The 18,323-nt window shown below is 34.6% G+C and overlaps 1 pseudogene; it reads left to right on the plus strand.

Annotated features, from left to right (window-relative positions):
• The first annotated feature begins 2,995 nt into the window (after nucleotides 1-2,995).
• LOC149563805 (mannan endo-1,4-beta-mannosidase 2 pseudogene) overlaps nucleotides 2,996-18,323 on the plus strand; it is a 196,357-nt pseudogene continuing 181,029 nt past the window's right edge.

An 18,323-nucleotide genomic window follows, 5' to 3' on the forward strand; every position in this document is an offset into this window, starting at 1 on the left:
GAGATTTTGAAAATCATAAAATTGTAAGAAGCAAGGATGTCATATTTAATGAGAAAGTGTTGTACAAAGATCTATTGCAGCAACATGAGAAGAAAGAAGATGATTATGTAGTGTTGGATGATAGTTTAGAAGCTGATGTTTCAGCCATTCCTCACGATGTGCAACAACAGATACCACACACACTGGTGAATTTTAAACGGTCAACAAGGCAAATTAGACCTCCAAAAAGTTTCTCTCCCTCTTTGTATTCAATTTTACTTACCAATGTTGGTGAACCTAAATGTTATGATGAAATTGTGTGGGTGGGTACTAAGATCTAGTGGGAGTTTGCAATAAAAGATGAAATGGACTCTTTGCTAAAGAATAAGACATGGGATTTATGCAAGTTACCTATAGGTAAAAGAACTTTACAAAATAAGTGGGTTTACAGGTTAAAAGAAGAGGATGGAGGTAAGAAAAGATTTAAAGCCAAGTTAATTGTAAAAGGATTTGCATAGAAAAAGGGCATTGATTTTGATGGGATATTTTCTCCTATTGTTAAGATGACTTCTATTTGAACTATTTTAAGTATTTTAGCTACTGAAGATTTGTAGAGTAGCTTGATGTTAAAACAACATTCCTTCATGGTGATTTGGATGAAGAGATATATATGGCTCAACCACAGGGATTTGAGGTCAAAGGTAAGGAGAACTTAGTGTGAAAATTGAAGAAAAGTTTATATGGCTTAAAACAAGCACCTCGGCAATGGTATTTGAAATTTGACAGTTTTATGCATGAGCATGGATATCCCAGGTGTCATTCAGATCATTGTGTTTATTTTAAGAGGTTGAATGATGGTAGCTACATTATTTTATGTTTATATGTTGATGATATACTTGTAGCTATGTCTAACATAGATCATATTAAGGGGCTACAACACTAGTTAGCACATGCATTTGCTATGAAGGATTTTGGGGCAGCAAAACAAATCCTTGGTATGAAGATTTGCAGAGATAGGAAGAACATAACATTGATACTATCTCATGCTGATTATGTGAAGAAGGTGTTGCAATGTTTCTCTATGGAGAATGCTACAGCTGTTAGCACAACTTTACTTGGTCATTTAAAATTGACTAAGGAGATGTGTCCCAAGACACAAGAAGGGGAGGATAAGATGTCCAAGGTACCCTATGCTTTAGCTATAGGAAGCTTAATGTATGCTATGGTATGTACAAGGCCAAATATTGCACATGCAGTGGGAGTGACATTGCTAAAATTATTGAATTTTTGGAAAGCTATTTGATTTTTACTATAGGTATCTTCCTTGTATTTTCATTTTTGGGGTCAGAACCACAACATAATGATCCAATCTTGTTACCTAGGTCAAAAGTAAAAAAACAAAAAAAGAGCATTTGGTGATTAGCTTGTACTTTATTTGCACAAAGTTCAATGCATGATATGAGTTATCATTTTGCATGGAATCAATTATTTTAATTTATTTTCTTTGAATTATCATATTTCTGCTTGATTTAATGCACTTGATTGGATTTTGTGAAGGCAACTTGGAGATCAAAGAAGAAAAATATTGGAAAGAAATTAGTAAGCATGAAATCAAGGTGCAAACATTACAAACCTTCTTATTTGTAGTCTAAATTGTGATCATTGCCTTATTTTTCATCATAAATTCATCTTTGTCTTCTTGTCAACTCATTTTGTGTGTCTTCCCAACATTGAAAAAGGAGCTTAAAATGAACCATTCACATTTGGATTTGGACTTAAAATAAACCCCTTACCTTTTAATCCCAAAGATTTTCTTGTTTTTGCTTTCTTCTTGCATCCTTGTTAAGAAGTTTGAGGGGAACATAGATAAAGGATCTTACTTTTTTATTTTTTAGGGGCCCGCCTAGAGAAGTGATCACTCTAGGGGAGGACCTCACTCCACTGCTCTAGTGGAGTATAATAGTGGGGCTTGAATCTAGAGACATGTCTCTTGGAAGTAGTAATATCTTCAATCTTGGATAAGCTCCAAAGAACTTTATACCTTTGGGGGTGAAGGTGGAGAATGGGTTATCATTTCCTCACAATTGTTTGATATTACTCTCTTTCATCTATGCATTTAGGTCTCATGTACCTTACGTATATCGAGAACATCCCCTAGTTGAGGTGGTACATTCGAGTAGAAACTTGTATAGGTTGTTGTTATGTTTTATGTTCTTTAATGTTTAAAACCTTGCCCACTTGAAAGAAAAGAGGACACATCCATCAAATTGAGCCTTAAGAATTCTTTTCCTTTTGCATGCTTTCATTGTGTTCTTTTATTCAAAAAAATGCAAAAAATATGATGTGTTAGAGTAAGTTATTTATTACTCTAGTTACTTTAGCTCTCTTAGGTGCATATAATTAATATTTTATATTAATTATATTGTGCAAACCTAGTTTCTTTTTTCCTCTAGGGTTTCGTTCACCTTTAAAGGTTGAACCTTTGTACTTTTCTTTTTTTAATAACTTGGAATACATTTTTGCTCTTAAATTGTTGAGAATTTCCAAGCTCTGCTTTTTCTATTTTATGATTTCTCTTCATTACAGGATATTTGCATGTAGGTGTTCTTGGGGATCTGTGAAGTTGGTTTTCTCAACTTCTACATGGTATCAAAGTGGACCTACTACCTTCTCATCTAAAGATTCTTGAAGCCACGATTTAGATTTTGAAACCCTAGCTTTTTCAAAGTTTTTTTCTTCAAAAGGATGAAGGACAAATTTTCGGGGCACTTTGGGCCTAAATGGATGTCGCCATTGGATTCAGAAGACTATTTGTAGTCAAAATACATTAAAAAATGTCAGTTTTGGCTTCCGGGCATTTGGAAAATTTTTTTGGCCCCCCTGCATGCTACCATATGGTTGTACGGATGAAAAATAAAAAATAAATTTTTTTTTAAAAAGGTTGTGGCCATTGCCGTAGCGCTCATGTGCCATTGCGTTGCTGCCCCTACTCATTCCATGCACCGCTCAAGAGATAATGCCGCCAGTCGCAATGCCTGCAGACCACTGCGACTCGTGCGTCACTGACCCACCGCCTTCGTTTTGCCTTAGACAGCGGTGCCATCAGGTTTTCCTCTTGGGTGCCACTGCTAGAAGCAGTTATCTCTTTATCGTTGCTCTAGCGAGCTGACATCATCCTCTAGCATGATGTCATCATTTTTTGGTATGATGTCATCTTTTTCTAACTAGTGCTGATGTCATTTTTCAGTCAAATGATGCCATCATTCCAACTAATGATGTCAGCAAATTGGCAGTTAGATTTTTTTTACCAACAATGGCTTATGATGGTCGTACGAGCGTCAATTTTAAGACAGTGTCTATAATTTCTAGAGAGCCTCTTTTTTGGAGCAGTAGTTAGTTTTTCGACCATAGCTTGAGCATATAGATGTATTTTTGTGATCTGAAAGAAGCACCAAAAAGTTAACTTAGAGACAGAGACAGTGGTGCTAGTTTTGTTTGATTCTGAGTTCGTTTGAGTTTCCAAATTTAGTGTTGAAGTAGAGGCTTCTATTTTCCTCTTCTCTGCATCCAAATTGCAGGTTCTTTTCTCAATTTTTTGTGTTTTTCAATAGTTGTTGCTTTGGTTTTGGGGGATATATTTATTCATTGTGGGGGAGAGCATTTTCTATTCTATAATTTGCTTTAGAATAAGACCCTTCTACTTTTGTCTTCTTCTTTCTCTCAATGTCGGATCCTTCTGTGATCCGGCTCATGCCACACAACTATCACACCTAGACGACATAGATGACTAGAATTCTCATGTCAAGAGGCTTATAGTCACGTCTAGATACGAACCAACTTGTTCTGTAGTGCCCTTTTGAGGTTCTTTAACACAAAAACAAAATGGATGAAGCCATGACACTGATTGCACTGAACATCTCAGATAGTCTATCGTTTCACTTGGATGGTTTGACCACTTCACTAGCTATTTGGACCAAATTCCACATGTTGTTTGGCACAGTGAATGAGTTTTGGGAAATACAGCATGATGCCGAGTTGACTTCTTTGACACTAGCCAATGTTTCCACTATTGAAGACTTCTTGATGAAGTTTAAATCTTTGTGTATAGTCTTGCAAGGATGTGGTAAAAACAAAACTGATGATGAGTGTATTTTTTTGATACTCTCAAAGTTGCGAGGATAGTATCAGATCTTTTCTTCCACTTTCTACTCCACCATGGATGCCTTGGGTAATATACATTAGATGCTTTCTTTTGAGACATTTTGTGATCGTTTAACATGAGAATAGGATAAGATCCAACAAGTGGATGCCTCTGGCTCTTCTAGCCAAGCATTGGTTGCTCAGACTTCTCAGGGGAAACCAAAACAAAAAGCTAAACCGAAGAAAGATGCACCAAAAAACTAATGCCAAACTTCCAGTTAACCCTTCCAAGGGCAAATCTACTTTGAAGTCTATTGAGTCTACCTCCAAGACTAAGAAGAAATCAACTGAGACCTGGATTTTTTATGGAAAGAATGGACATCCCATTTCTAGGTGTTGGAAACATTTGGAGGCTTTAGAGGAAGCCATGCAAGAGCATCACATTTAAGCTCCTAAGACTACATTCCCCTTGTAGGGAAAGGTCACTCTCTTATTGCATGAGCTATGACTTCTGGGCCTACTTGGATGCTTGATTATGGTGCCTCTCACCATATTACAAACACTCAGCAGTTGGTCACCTCACTTGCTCCTTGTGCTACTTCATAGATTTCTGTTGGAAACTCATTGCATCTTTCAGTCATGGGTTCTCGTTCTATTGCATTAGCTAGGGGTTCCTTTTAGGATGTAATTTTTGTCCTTGAAATATCGATGAACCTATTGTCCATTTATCAGATTTGCCACTTTGGCTCTAGTAAGACAGTTGAGTTCTCACCACATGATGTGGTTATTCAGGATTTACTTGATTCTGAGATGATTGTGGCTACTAGGAGTGCTGACTCTACATCTCACCTCTACAACTTTGATGGGTTTCAGTTCTCTAGTGACACAGGTTCTTGTCTTGTAGCACATGCAGATTCAGTAAGAAGACTTTGGCATGAGCGTTTTGGCCATGTCAATTATATATATCTTTAGCATATGAGCACACTGACACTTAGTCTTGGGCTTCCCCAGATTTCATGTACAGATGGTGTTTGTTAGGGTTGTGCACTTGGCAAACAACATAGGGATCCTTTTCCACATGGATGAGCCACTCGTGCTTTGGCACCATTAGCGTTGATTCATAATGACCTCATGTCATTTCCCACTCCATCTTTCTTAGGTACCAGATATGTGCTTACTTTCATTGATGACTTCTCCAGACGTACATGGGTGTACTTTTTGAAGTACAAGTCTAATCTCTTCGATTCATTTCAAGTCTTTAAGACATTTTTTGAGAGGCAATTTGGTCTTTCTATTCAACAGATACACACAAATAATGGGGGGGAGCATGTGAACCAAGCTTTCAGGGATTTCTTCTCTAAACATGGTCTTTAGCATCAGTTTTCAGTGCTCTACACCCCTTAATGGAATGGTGTGGCTGAATGAAAGAATAGAACACTTTGGGAGATGGCTAATTGTACGATTCAGTCTAGGTCCATGGATTCAGGTTTTTGGGTAGAGGTAGTCAATTGTGCCTACTATATTCAGAATTGGATGCCTCACAAGGTAGTTTGAAATATGACTCCTGAGGAGGCTTGGTCTCATGTCAAGCCTGTTGTATCTTCATTCTAAGTTTTTGGTAGTGAAGCATGGGTGTTTATACCAAATTCTTAGAGGAGAGCCATGGAGTAGAAGAGTTGATGCCTCATTTTTTTTGGTTACTATGAGCATGTTAAGGCCTATAGGTTGTTTTATCTTGATTCCCGAGAGGTCCTACTTCAATGGGATGTCCAGTTTGACGAGCACCTTCCTGTAGTAGATACCCTATCTCCAGAGTCTACTTCACTTACCACTACTCCCTCATCACTTCCACTCTCTTTTTTGGATGATGAGGATGATGATCATGTTGGTCCCCATTTACCTCCATCACAGGATCCTCCCCAAATGACTAAATGGGCTCGATCTATAGTTGAGGCTGCAGGATTGCTAGTTGGTGACCCTACCACTTCCCATCGCACCCGTTCACATACTATGGATTCTAGTCTTCTTAATCATGCTATTTGTGATGATCCTCAGACTTTTGCAGTAGCGACAAGATAGTTTGAGTGGGATAGTGTAATGGAGGAGGAGTATTATTCTTTGATGAAGAATCATACTTGGGATCTTTTTTCTCTTCCTAAGGGAAGAAAGGTAGTGTGAAGCAAATGGTTTTATCGTACTAAGTTTGTTGTTGATTGTTCCATTGATAAGCACAAGGCCCATCTTGTTGCGAAGGGTTTTTCACAGGTTGAGGGTATTGATTACACTAAGACATTTTCCCCTATTGCCAAGATGAACGCTATTCACCTTGTCTTGTCCCTCGTAGCTTCACAAAGGTGGCCCATTTTTCAGATGGATGAGAAGAGTGCATTCTTGCATGATGATCTTACTAAGGAGATTTACATGGAGCAGCCTTAGGGATTTGTGTAGAATTCCTCCTTAGTTTATAGACTTTGAGGCTCATTGTATGGTCTCAAACAGGCCACGCGGGCTTGGTATGAGAAGATGGACTCTTTTCTGCTTTCTATAGGCTTCACTCGTTACCATTCTGATCCTATAGTCTACATTCAACATCTTGAGGCTGAGGTTTTGATCCTTGTGCTATATGTTGATGATCTTCTTCTCACAGGTAGCTTATCCTCTATGATTATGACTATCTAGAGAGCATTGATGGATCGGTTTGAGATGACTAACCTGGGTCTACTACACTATTTTCTTGGTCTCCAGATTGTTCAGTCCTCTATTGGCATTTTTGTTTATCAGCAGAAGTATGTCTTGAAAAGCTTTGATGCTTTGACATGCTTGATTGCAAGTTTTCTCCAACACCTTTTCACTCGGGTGTTACCTTGTCTACCTCTTGCCCTTCACCTTCAATGGATCCTACATTATATTGGTAGTTGGTTGGTAGCTTATTGTACCTAACACACACTCATCCTGATCTCTCCTTCATAGTGGGTCTTGTCTCTCAGTTTTCACATGAGCCTCATGATAGTCATTGGCAAGCTACCAAGCATATTTTGAGATACATTCAGGGCACATTTATGTATGGCATTCATTACACAATAGGGACTCCTCACATTGTTGGCTACAGTGACTCTGATTGGGCTAGTGATGTTGATGATCAAAAGTCTACTTCTGGCTTTGTTTTTTGTCTAGGCTCTGGTCTTATCACATGGTCATGCAAGAAGTAGCATGCTCATGCCCTTTCATCTATAGAGGTTGAGTATCGAGCAATAATGCTTGCTAGTCAGGAGATTTTATGGCTTTGGCAGCTGATGATTGAGTTTGGTTTTCCTCCTAATTGTCCCACTATTTTGTGGTGCGATAATCAGAGTGCTATTCATATTTCCTGCAACCCGATGGAGCATCAATGCACTAAACACATTGAGCTTCATGTGCATTTCATTCATCATCTAATCTAGGACAATGTTCTCTCTTTGGAGTACATTTCCACTGATATACAAGTTGCCAGCATCTTCACCAAATCATTTGCATTACCTCACTATCTTCAACTGCTGTCTATGCTTGGATTACAAAAGTTATCCTTGGGGGGTCTTGTTGAGGCCTTCCTTCCTTCATGTTTTTTTCAGGATGTTTGTTCTATCTCTTTTTGGAGAGGGGTTTTTCCCACTGGGTTTTCTTCTTTGTCCCCGATTTACAGAGATTTCCTTGTTTTGGGTACCTGATCAAGCCTTGTTTCTGGGACCCATTTTCTTGCTTTCATAGCTTTGCTAGGTTAGCTTCCTCCTAAGATTCACTTAAGGGGGGGTGTTAGAGTAAGTTATTTATTACTCTAGTTACTTTAGCTCTCTTAGGTGCATATAATTAATATTTTATATTAATTATATTGTGCAAACCTAGTTTCTTTTTCCCTCTAGGGTTTCATTCACCTTTAAAGGTTTAACCTTTGTACTTTTCTTTTTTTTAATAACTTGGAATAAATATTTTCTTTCATATTTTTGAGAATTTCCAAGCTTTGCTTTTTCCATTTTTTGGTTTCTCTTCATTGCAAGATATTTGCATGCAAGTGTTCTTGGGGATCTGTGAAGTTGGTTTTCTCAACTTCTACAATATGGTCCTAAAAAATGATCATCTTAGTTAAAACCTAGAAATAGGCACTTTGATGTATCAACAAAAAAATCAAATATCTCAAAAATATAAAAATACCATAAAAGACCTGGAAATAAAAAAAATTGCCAAGTGATGAAAACCTAGAAACAGGCACTACTTGAGACCCTTGCACTAATGTCTATCAACATCTATTTCCAAGCTCTTCCATCTCACATCTCTTTTCCATGCCTAGTTTGGAATTGATCCTTTTCTAATTCTAGGGGCATGAACTATATAGCTTGTTGGGTCTCTAGGTTGTATTGGTATTTCTTTGGCAGCTCTCTAAACAATATTTTTTAACACAACCCCTTTGACATTGAATGATTTTGAACACTTATTAGATACTTTGGATGCAATTTAGGATTTTGTGATATTTCTCACTGGCAGACTTAAGTCCTAGGAAGGCATTCATGTGATTTTCACACATGTACTTAAACTGAAAACTAACCAAGATTTGTTGACTTACTTTCTTTGTGTATTATCTATGGTGATTTCTTTGTTGAGTGTTCCCTCCCTAATAATGTCTCGAGGATGTCATGAACTAGAGGACTGTGGGCATGGGGCATGCTTTTCTTTGATTTATGTCTGTGCATGTACTTTTTTAAATCTTAGGTGCTTTGAGTATCTTGCTTGGACTTATTAACACTTAGGATCTTCAAAGTTATGTCCTTGACTAGTTTTGCAAGACCATGCTTATGGCCATATTAGTATTTTTTTGTCTCAATGCAAGTAAAGCCTTGCTATACTATGTTTATCCCTAAGCCATGTTGTCTATTAGTGTTAAACACTTACTCATTCACAAGGCATGGATGTTGTTTGATCATCACTATGACTAAGCCATCCTATGTAGGTTGAGCTAAGTATTGAAGACTTGAATAGATTTCAAGTTATGTGTTGAGCAGTAGTTACTATGGAGAAAGCTAGTGGTTGTTGAGTACTCTAGTGATTGTTGAGTTTATCAAGGATAGTATTTGAAGCCAAGCGATACAAAGGCTGAGTAATTTAGTTCATGCCAAGCATAGTAAAGGCTGAGGGACAACATGATGAAATAGTTTATGCTGGGCATTAGTATGGTGTAAGTGTCGAGTACCACAACTTCACATATTTGTTTGGAATGACACTAAATCTTATGTTAGCCATTTTATCAAGACATAAATATATTTTAAAGATTGAGGAGGTAATGAAGGAGGTGATTATACATTCAAAGGAAGATCATTAATCCCCATGTGAGGCAATCCACCAATTAGAAAATTGTAAGGACAAAGAGGAAAAGAAATGAATCTAGATTATTGATTTTAATCTATAAGGTTTACCTATGCAGATATTTAAGGAGGTTCTATGACCTAGTTTGCATGTGTGAATGTATGAATGAAGACTCTAATTACATACAAAGTTTTGGAGGTGAATCAAAGTGTTAAGCGTAGAAGAGAACAAGCAATGTAATGGATAGTTTTGTGCTGAGGCAGAGGAGATCAATCACAATAAGGTGATATTATATTGCATAGAGGAGATATGATACAAGCATTCAAGTGTTGACCAAAGGATTAGGTATTGAAATTATAATAGGTGTTTTATGGTTTAAATCTCTTAACATAGTAGCTTTAACATGGTTTTTTAAATCTCCTAACAAAGTACTCACTTAGTTGTGATGTAAAAATCCTAAAAATCCTTCAATCAAGGTAGACCCTAGTAGTTCTTTTAGCCTTTCATAGGGAAGACCCCTCACAGGGTAGATCATCAGAAGTGATCAAATCATTGTAGCCTTGGGTGAACCCACAATAATGGGTTACACTTTTTTGCTTAAACTGACACTGAACAGTGAATTTTCAAGAAAACTTTCACTTTCAGATGCAAATTGCCATCTAATGTTTAGGAATTTGAAGATGAAGTAGATTAGAGTCTTTTAGGATTTTCTATATAGAATCCAAATTTATTTTTTATTTTTTTAAATTAATTTGATTGAATTATTTTTCTCCCACGAATATTGGTATGTTATCAAAAACCTGATTTTTAAAAAGTGACATTGTTTTTGACACGCAACTTTTTTCTATAATAGATATCAATGTGATTCTTTTGAATTTACTTTGTTAACATCCATACCAAAACCATGGAGGTGATCTGATGTCTTTATCCTTAGTATTTCATATTTTATCAGAGTTTAAAGTTGACCAAACCCAAATTTGGACATACATGGCTTTTGACACATGTAACTTATTATATATTTACCCGATTTCAAATTATTATTTTTTTATTGAAAGAGGACTCAAATATGAAGACCGTGGTTATTTTTCAATTTTTAAAAATCTCTTAGTTACTATTTTTCCATGAGCATCCAATATATAGGTTTATTTCTTATAACAAACCTCTTTTTAATTCATGTGCAAAAATGTATATCTAAAAAAGTCAAAATGTAGAAAATTCATATTCATTAGAAGTTCATTCAAAGTACTTCTATCATGCAAAAGGACATGACTTTAGTGCTCCATCTAAACTTGATAATGGAGCCTGGAAGCCATGAAGTCATAGTAAACCTTCTCCCACTTCAAAAAAACCAAAATTTTCTTAGTTTCGGTAGAAACTAAGTTTCTATCGAAATAAAAATCATTAGTTTCAATAGAAACTAGAAACCTTAACCATGTGAGTTAATGGGGGTGGCTCTAGTTTTGATCAAAACTAGAGCAAGTAGTTTCAAACAAAACTACTTAATCTAGTTTCGATCAAAGCTAGAGTCGACCCTAAGGGTTTAAAAAAAAAAGGAAAAAAGAAAGTGGCATATAAATAATATATTTTTTCAATTGTAACATTCAAATCCACTCAAATAATTTGCACTTCAATTAGGAGGGGGAAAATATTTCGCAACTTTTGTTTTCGAATTTTGGAAAAATAATTTGCGACATGGGCAATAAAGGTAAAAGGGTGAGTAAATATTCACGAAAAAGAATTGACGAACAAGAAGAAGAAAATTGTCAAAAAAAATTAGCAGGATATTATAGGAGGCAAGGTATGTACATGTGCAATATATTTTTTCCAATGCATATTTAGTTCATATAGTGTGCAATTGTATTATACACTTTTTTTGTGTGTAAATAGTTAGGATTAGGTTTTATCCAATTAGGAATATGGTAAATATAAAACTAGGGTCACTATTAACTTAATATTAAGAGTTTATTGAATTATGAATATTTAGCATTAGGTTTTATTAAATTATGAATATTTATTCCTATTCGGGTTTATTAGATTATGGTTTTTAAATTATGAATCTTTACAATTTTAGGGTTTATTACATTATGAATATTTACAATTAGGGTTTACTAGATTATGGTTTTTAAATTATGAATATTTACAATTAGGGTTTATTACATTATGGTTTTTAAATTATGAATATTTACAATTAGGGTTTATTAGATTATGGTTTTTAAATTATGAATATTTATAATTAGGGTTTATTATATTATGGTTTTTAAATTATGAATGTTTACAATTAGGGTAACTTATTAGATTATGGTTTTTAAATTATGAATATTTAGAATTAGGGTTTATTACATTATGGTTTTTAAATTATGAATATAATTAGAATCTGGGTACATTTTACTTATGGTTTTTTAAATTATGAATTTATTTAGGATTTAGTGAAATAGGACAACCTACTAAGATTGGAGAAGGTTCATCCCAAGTTCAAACACGTATGTATGCACACATCTCTCGCAAGTATAATCTCTAGAAATTCTAGATTTCTACCCAAGTGTAGAGGCAAACTTTATATCTTTGATTGTTAATTTTAGAGACAAATTCCCAAGTACAAACTTGCTTGATTTTATTTGTTATATCATGCACGTGCAATAGTAGATGATGAAAATGTTGGTCATAAGGAAATTGAAGATGAAGCAATGGATATCGAAGGACCGTCTGAAGATTAGATAAAATTGTATTTAATAGTTCATTTTTTATGTTATACATACACATATGTGGATACTAAAGAAAAGTTGTATCTTAAGTCTTTATTTTAATTTTTCTTGCAACTTGAGATCAAACAACAAATGAGAATGTTAATCTAGCTCAAAGTTTGAAGAGAAAACTTAATCATAGAAACATAGATCATTTGATTGAAATGGATGTGGAAAAATTGAGAGAATATGCTAGTCAACCTATACATACTATGAAGAGGAAATTGAATAAAAAGTCTAAAGAAATAATTGCACAATTTGAGAATCCTGATACAGTGGAGAAAACTCAACTATTATCAATTTCACTTCTTAAAGATGAATTAAAAGAGCCATTGAAACTATTGGGTATATATACAAGTGTTAAAAAGAGGAAGACTTCTAAACTACAAAAATATATTGTTGAAAGTGTTAAGGAAGGGTTACACTCCATTGGGAAAAAATCTAGATCTACAGATAAATCTATTGCATGAAGAGTGATACTAACATTTCTTTTAAATAAGAAATTATGGGAAAAAAGACAAATATCTTCATTGCCATCTCATATTGGGTATAGTTGAAAGATGATATTACATTATCTAAAAAGGAGAAACAATTTGGATGATAGTACATTAGAAGGAGACTGGATGCTAATGTGTAGAGTTCCTCGATTTGATAGAATTGTGGAAACAATTAAGAACTTAGTCATTTAATTTTGGATTGATAATACTCATCCTTCACCAAATAGAAGAGATATCATTAAGTAGAGGATTAGGCCTAAGGAGTATCTTCAATATGAAAAGCATTGGTTGGATGTCACACAAAATGAATTATATCTCTCATTTTGTCATTTAAATCTTGACACAAAGATTGGACAAACAATGTCTGAAAGATTGAAACCCTATTTTGTGAAGATAAATAGATCTTTTGAAACATGTTGTTGTCGATATCATGTTGAATTTGATTTGTATTATCAAGGGTTTAGAAAGATGATAGAAGAAAATAGTGGTTCTCAAAATGTTTTTGATAATTGATCGATCCAATTCATAACATCAATCTTATCTGAGACCAAATGATTGTGTAATATGTGAAATAGATTGCATAAGAGGAACTTATGAAACATGTGGTAACCTGGCCAAATTTCCTTTGAGAGATGAAGATACTAATATGATGAGGATAGTAAAATGTAAGAGATATAAGTGCATAAAGTTAGAAACAAGAGTTGTAAAAGAATCAACAAGGTTAGAATATGTAGAGGATGACATACCTGCTAGAGAATTTATGTCAAATTTTCATAAATTAATTCAACCATATATACATCATGCTCTTTTTTGCTAAGTGGCAAGCAGAACAAGTTCAAACACTAAGAGACACTTTCCCACTCAGGACAATTTTATCTGTTGTTGACTTTGTAGAGAATTACTCATTCATTTCTCAAAAACAACTTCAAGCAGAATACTACTATACAGAGTAGGTTACTATAATGGTTCAAGTGTCTTATCGACATGCACAAATTGATTTGGATGGTGTGGAAAGTATAGATCAAGTACGAGTCATAAAAAAAGAGTATCACTTTTACATTAGTGATGACAAAGAACATGACACACATTTTGTGGAATATTATTTTAAGACATTCTTTTATTATTTGAAAAACAAAGGCATAAAAATGGAAAAATATTTTGTATGGTCAGATGGATATGCAACACAATTTAAATCAACTAGACTATTTTATGCATTATGTAGATATCATCGATACCTTAATATACCACGCATTTGGATTTTTTTCAAGAGTGGACATGGAAAGGGTGAGCATGATGGTGCAGGAGCTTGTATCAAACGTTCTTTAAGAAAGTATCAAATGGGCTATAAAGGATATTGCATTAATAATGCTCATGATGTGGTTGAGTGGTGCAAAACACATTTTACGGTGCCAACAAATACATCTAACATGTTATCACAAGCGGAGTGAGTCATACCATTTAGAGTGTTTTGGGAGGTATTAGGTATAGATTAATTTTCAAATATTATTTAATTGAATCAATTTTATATTTAATACATTATGTCATAACTAAATTATGGTGCATACACACATGTTTAAAACTCATTTTTTATATGTATGTATGGACCTTACATTCAGGTATCAATAGAAGATCAATGCATGCATACAAGAGGGTAGAGAAGACGTGATTGTTGCATTCAGTTATGAGTAAAGATAGTAATGTGTGGTCATTGTACACAAGAGAATACTCATGTTTTTGTCCTGATTGCATTGATGAAAACTATGATGGTTGCATTAATTAAGAACATGGATATGTGTGTGAATGGACTTTGGTGCCACTAAATGTTATCGATACGAATGAGTTTGAGGACAAAAATTATGATGATATTCCATTGGTTTTTAGTGATTATGACCATATTTCAAGATTGATCATATTTAGTATGTATTTAATAATTTTTGTTAATTTATTATATATATATATATATATATACATACATACATGGAATTTATATACATATACTTTGTGTAGGCAATGTTTTTGCATTCATGGCAGAATATGAAAATGTAGAAGGTGTTAGCTATTATTTATTGTGTTGCACCACACAAAGAGAGAAGCTAACAAAGACTGAAATAAGTGATGGAATTATGTTTCCATAGGTTAGTATATAGTTGAATCATGTACGTGTATGTACATCTATGTTTTTTTATGAATTCAAATTTATTGACTTGTATGTAGGTTCTATTGTTGTACATGGAACATATTTGAAGAAAAATAAAGTACTTAAGAATGGGATTCATTTCACTGATTATTAACCTAACAATAAGGTATACTGGTATAGTAACCATGTTATTGCCACTAGTCTAACTCTTCATTAGTCAAAGGACCTGGAATATGTAAGTGGAGGCTCGATATTGATGATCACAGGAAAATATTAAATGTTATCTAGCAATGAGCTGATCCACTTGACATGAGATAGAAACAAATTTTTGAACTATTTGAAATCTGAAATTTGGTTGAACTATTTGAAATCTGAAATCTAGCCGAAGTATTTGAAATCTGAACTTTGGTTCAACAATTTGAACTTTGGTTGAAATTAGGACTTGTGTCTTAAGGGTATGAAATTAGGACTTGTAACTAATTATATATTAAGTTTTTACTCTTTCATTTAACTTGTTTTCAATTTAAATTATGATTCATAACTAATTATAAGTCAATTAGGTACTTGTATGCAACTAATTAGGACATGTGCCTTGAGGGGAAGAAATTCGAACAATTGTCTTAAGGGGATCAAATTAGGACTTGTGTCTTAAGGGGATGAAATTAGGACTTGTAGATAATTATATATTACTTTTACTCTTTCATTTAACTTGTGTTCAATTTAAATTGTGATTAATAACTAATTATAGTTGAATTAGGTACTTGTCTACAACTAATTAGGACATGTGCCTCGAGGGGAAAAAATTTAAACAATTGTCTTAAGGGGATCAAATTAGGACTTGTAACTAATTATATATTACTTTTACTCTTTCATTTAACTTTTGTTCAGTTTAAACTGTGATTTGTAACTAATTATAGTTCAATTAGGTACTTGTATGCAATTAATTATGTAAAGTTAATTACCTAACTGTAACCTTAACATAATCATAATCTAACATAATCCAAAATAATCTATCATAATCTAACATAATTTCCAAGATAACACAACATTATTCTTGACATAATATAACATGTCAAAGAACATAATCCAACATAATCCTTCTAATCTAACATAATTTCCAACATAACTAGAACACTATCAAACATAATATAACATTATCCAACATAATCTAACATGTAAAAGGACATGTAGTAGATAACATAATCCGACCTAATCTAATGTATTTAATCTAACATAATAGAACATTATCCAACATAATCTAACATGTAATAGAACATAGTCTAACATAATCCAACATAATGTAACATATAAGAACATAACTATATATGTACATGTCAATCATCAAACATGTAAAATGTGGATGAAAGTCTAGAACAAATAATATCTCTGGATGGAAGTCTAGATCAAATAATCTATAATATAAAAAAAACTATGGATCGTCAGGTGCAGGACTATCATCATGACGTCTCCTCATAATGCGGTTTGAAGACTGACTATTAGGATGCTCACTAGGATGTACTAACCCCTATATATATTAAAGAGAAAGTGAAATCAATGTACATAATTTCATATTTAATTAAATCTCTTTTAAATTCACTTGAATTTCATGCAATTTAAATATTACATTTATAACTCACATGTGTCTAATTCAAAAAATTAAAACTCACCCGTCCACTATTGACATCATCAAATGAGTCTCGACGACATACACGATTGGGCATCAAAGATGGAGTAAAAATAGGAATGTTCTCCTACAATACATGGATACATACATGTGTGCAAAAAATCATATTAAAACATGTACATGTGCATAAATTATTAGTTGAAAAAATGCTTGAAATTGAAATTTTAACATGAATGTAAAAAAACTATAGATTTACCTATGTAGATGTTGGTATTTGATTATACTTAGACTGCTTAGCATCGATCATGTCCATTGATTTATCTAGATTTTATTGGGCCTCATCTAGCTCCATCATTGCATCTACGCTAGCATGACTAGTGGCTGGCACACATCCTAATAATAACGATCCAGGTGGACTGACTAGATGAGATGACATAGAAGTAAAATCATCACCTGTCAACAAGTCCATCCATCCCATGATTGACTAGTTGAAGTCAACATCATCAAGGCTCGCATCTAAAATCTGACCATGCCCTACACTAGCTGAAGGGTCTATACTACTATGTATATGTCCTTCTATAGAAAAAGAGTGGTTAGTAGGTGGATCATGATGTGTACTACTAACATGAGCACTACCTGATCAAGCAGAGGAATGTGGCTAAGGATGTGACCCAATACCACCATGGACACAATGTCAAACATCTGATATGGGTATGCTAAGATGCTCTGATATAAATCTATATGAATATAATAGATCCTTAGTAAGACTACTCATAGTATCTCGGGCCAAAACTCCAATGAGACCCTCTAAGCTAGTCAGTGAAGGGATACTTGCTGCACTGTACAAGTCTCCTGAAGATGAAGCACTAGGCGATGATCTAGAATGCTAATGTGACATCAAATACTAGCCAACCTTATCAGTGGAAATAGATCTGATAGCTACAACAATGTCTCTAACTCCCTAAATCAACCCTTGCAACTGTGTGCTACACATAGCCTCATCAACTAACAAACCTAATATAGGGGAAATAACAAGTGCCCTCTCTCCGACAATCAACCTATGTGTCAGTGGTGGACAACTCGGCTACCTATCAACTAGTCTACCATGACCTTGTCCCAAATGCGATGGGAAATTAGTGTAGTTCACCGCCTGCATAAGCAAACCTCAGCATAAAGTTTCTATACAAAATAGAGTGGAATTTGGTCATTATTTGGATAATGACCATGAGCAACAAGGAAGCATAGGTATATAAGTGAAGCCATCTATGGATCTGTACACTTAAGGGGAGAATACCCCTTCACATACTTTAGTGAAAGATAATGAGGGAAAGATTTCATCTTCAGTGTCTCTATGGATACTAAGCCCTGCACCTACTATAATGAGATCCCTAAAGAGACCTCTCGTCTCTTACTGTCAAAGACAATCTATATAGTATGTGCAGAATATGGAGTAGCACCATGAATCTCATCTCTAATATATGTGAGACTTTGTAAGATGCTCTGACATGTACTACTATACACACTAGAGCATGTGCCACTAGCCAAGGATTCATGAAGTCTATGAATCTCTTGGTTAGTGCAATCATAGAGCATGTCGGGTGGGATAGGCTACTGATATGCAAGAATAGCGCATTGTTGGGGGGGATAGGCTACTAGTCGGCGGGGATACGAGGCTGCTACTGCTCAGGGGGATAGAAGGCTACTACTTGGGGGGGGATGGGAGGTTGCTACTTGAGGGGGATAAGAGGTTGCTGCTTAGGGGGTATAGGAGGTTGCTACTTAGGGGGGATAGGAGGCTGCTGCTCAGGGGGATATGAAGCTGCTAATTTTCCATGTAAAGGTTAACGTATGTACTATGCTTGCATCTATATAAT

This window comes from Cupressus sempervirens, chromosome 4, assembly GCF_028749045.1.
Source record: "Cupressus sempervirens isolate cs-2001-9-10 chromosome 4, ASM2874904v1, whole genome shotgun sequence".
NCBI classification, from domain to species: domain Eukaryota; kingdom Viridiplantae; phylum Streptophyta; class Pinopsida; order Cupressales; family Cupressaceae; genus Cupressus; species Cupressus sempervirens.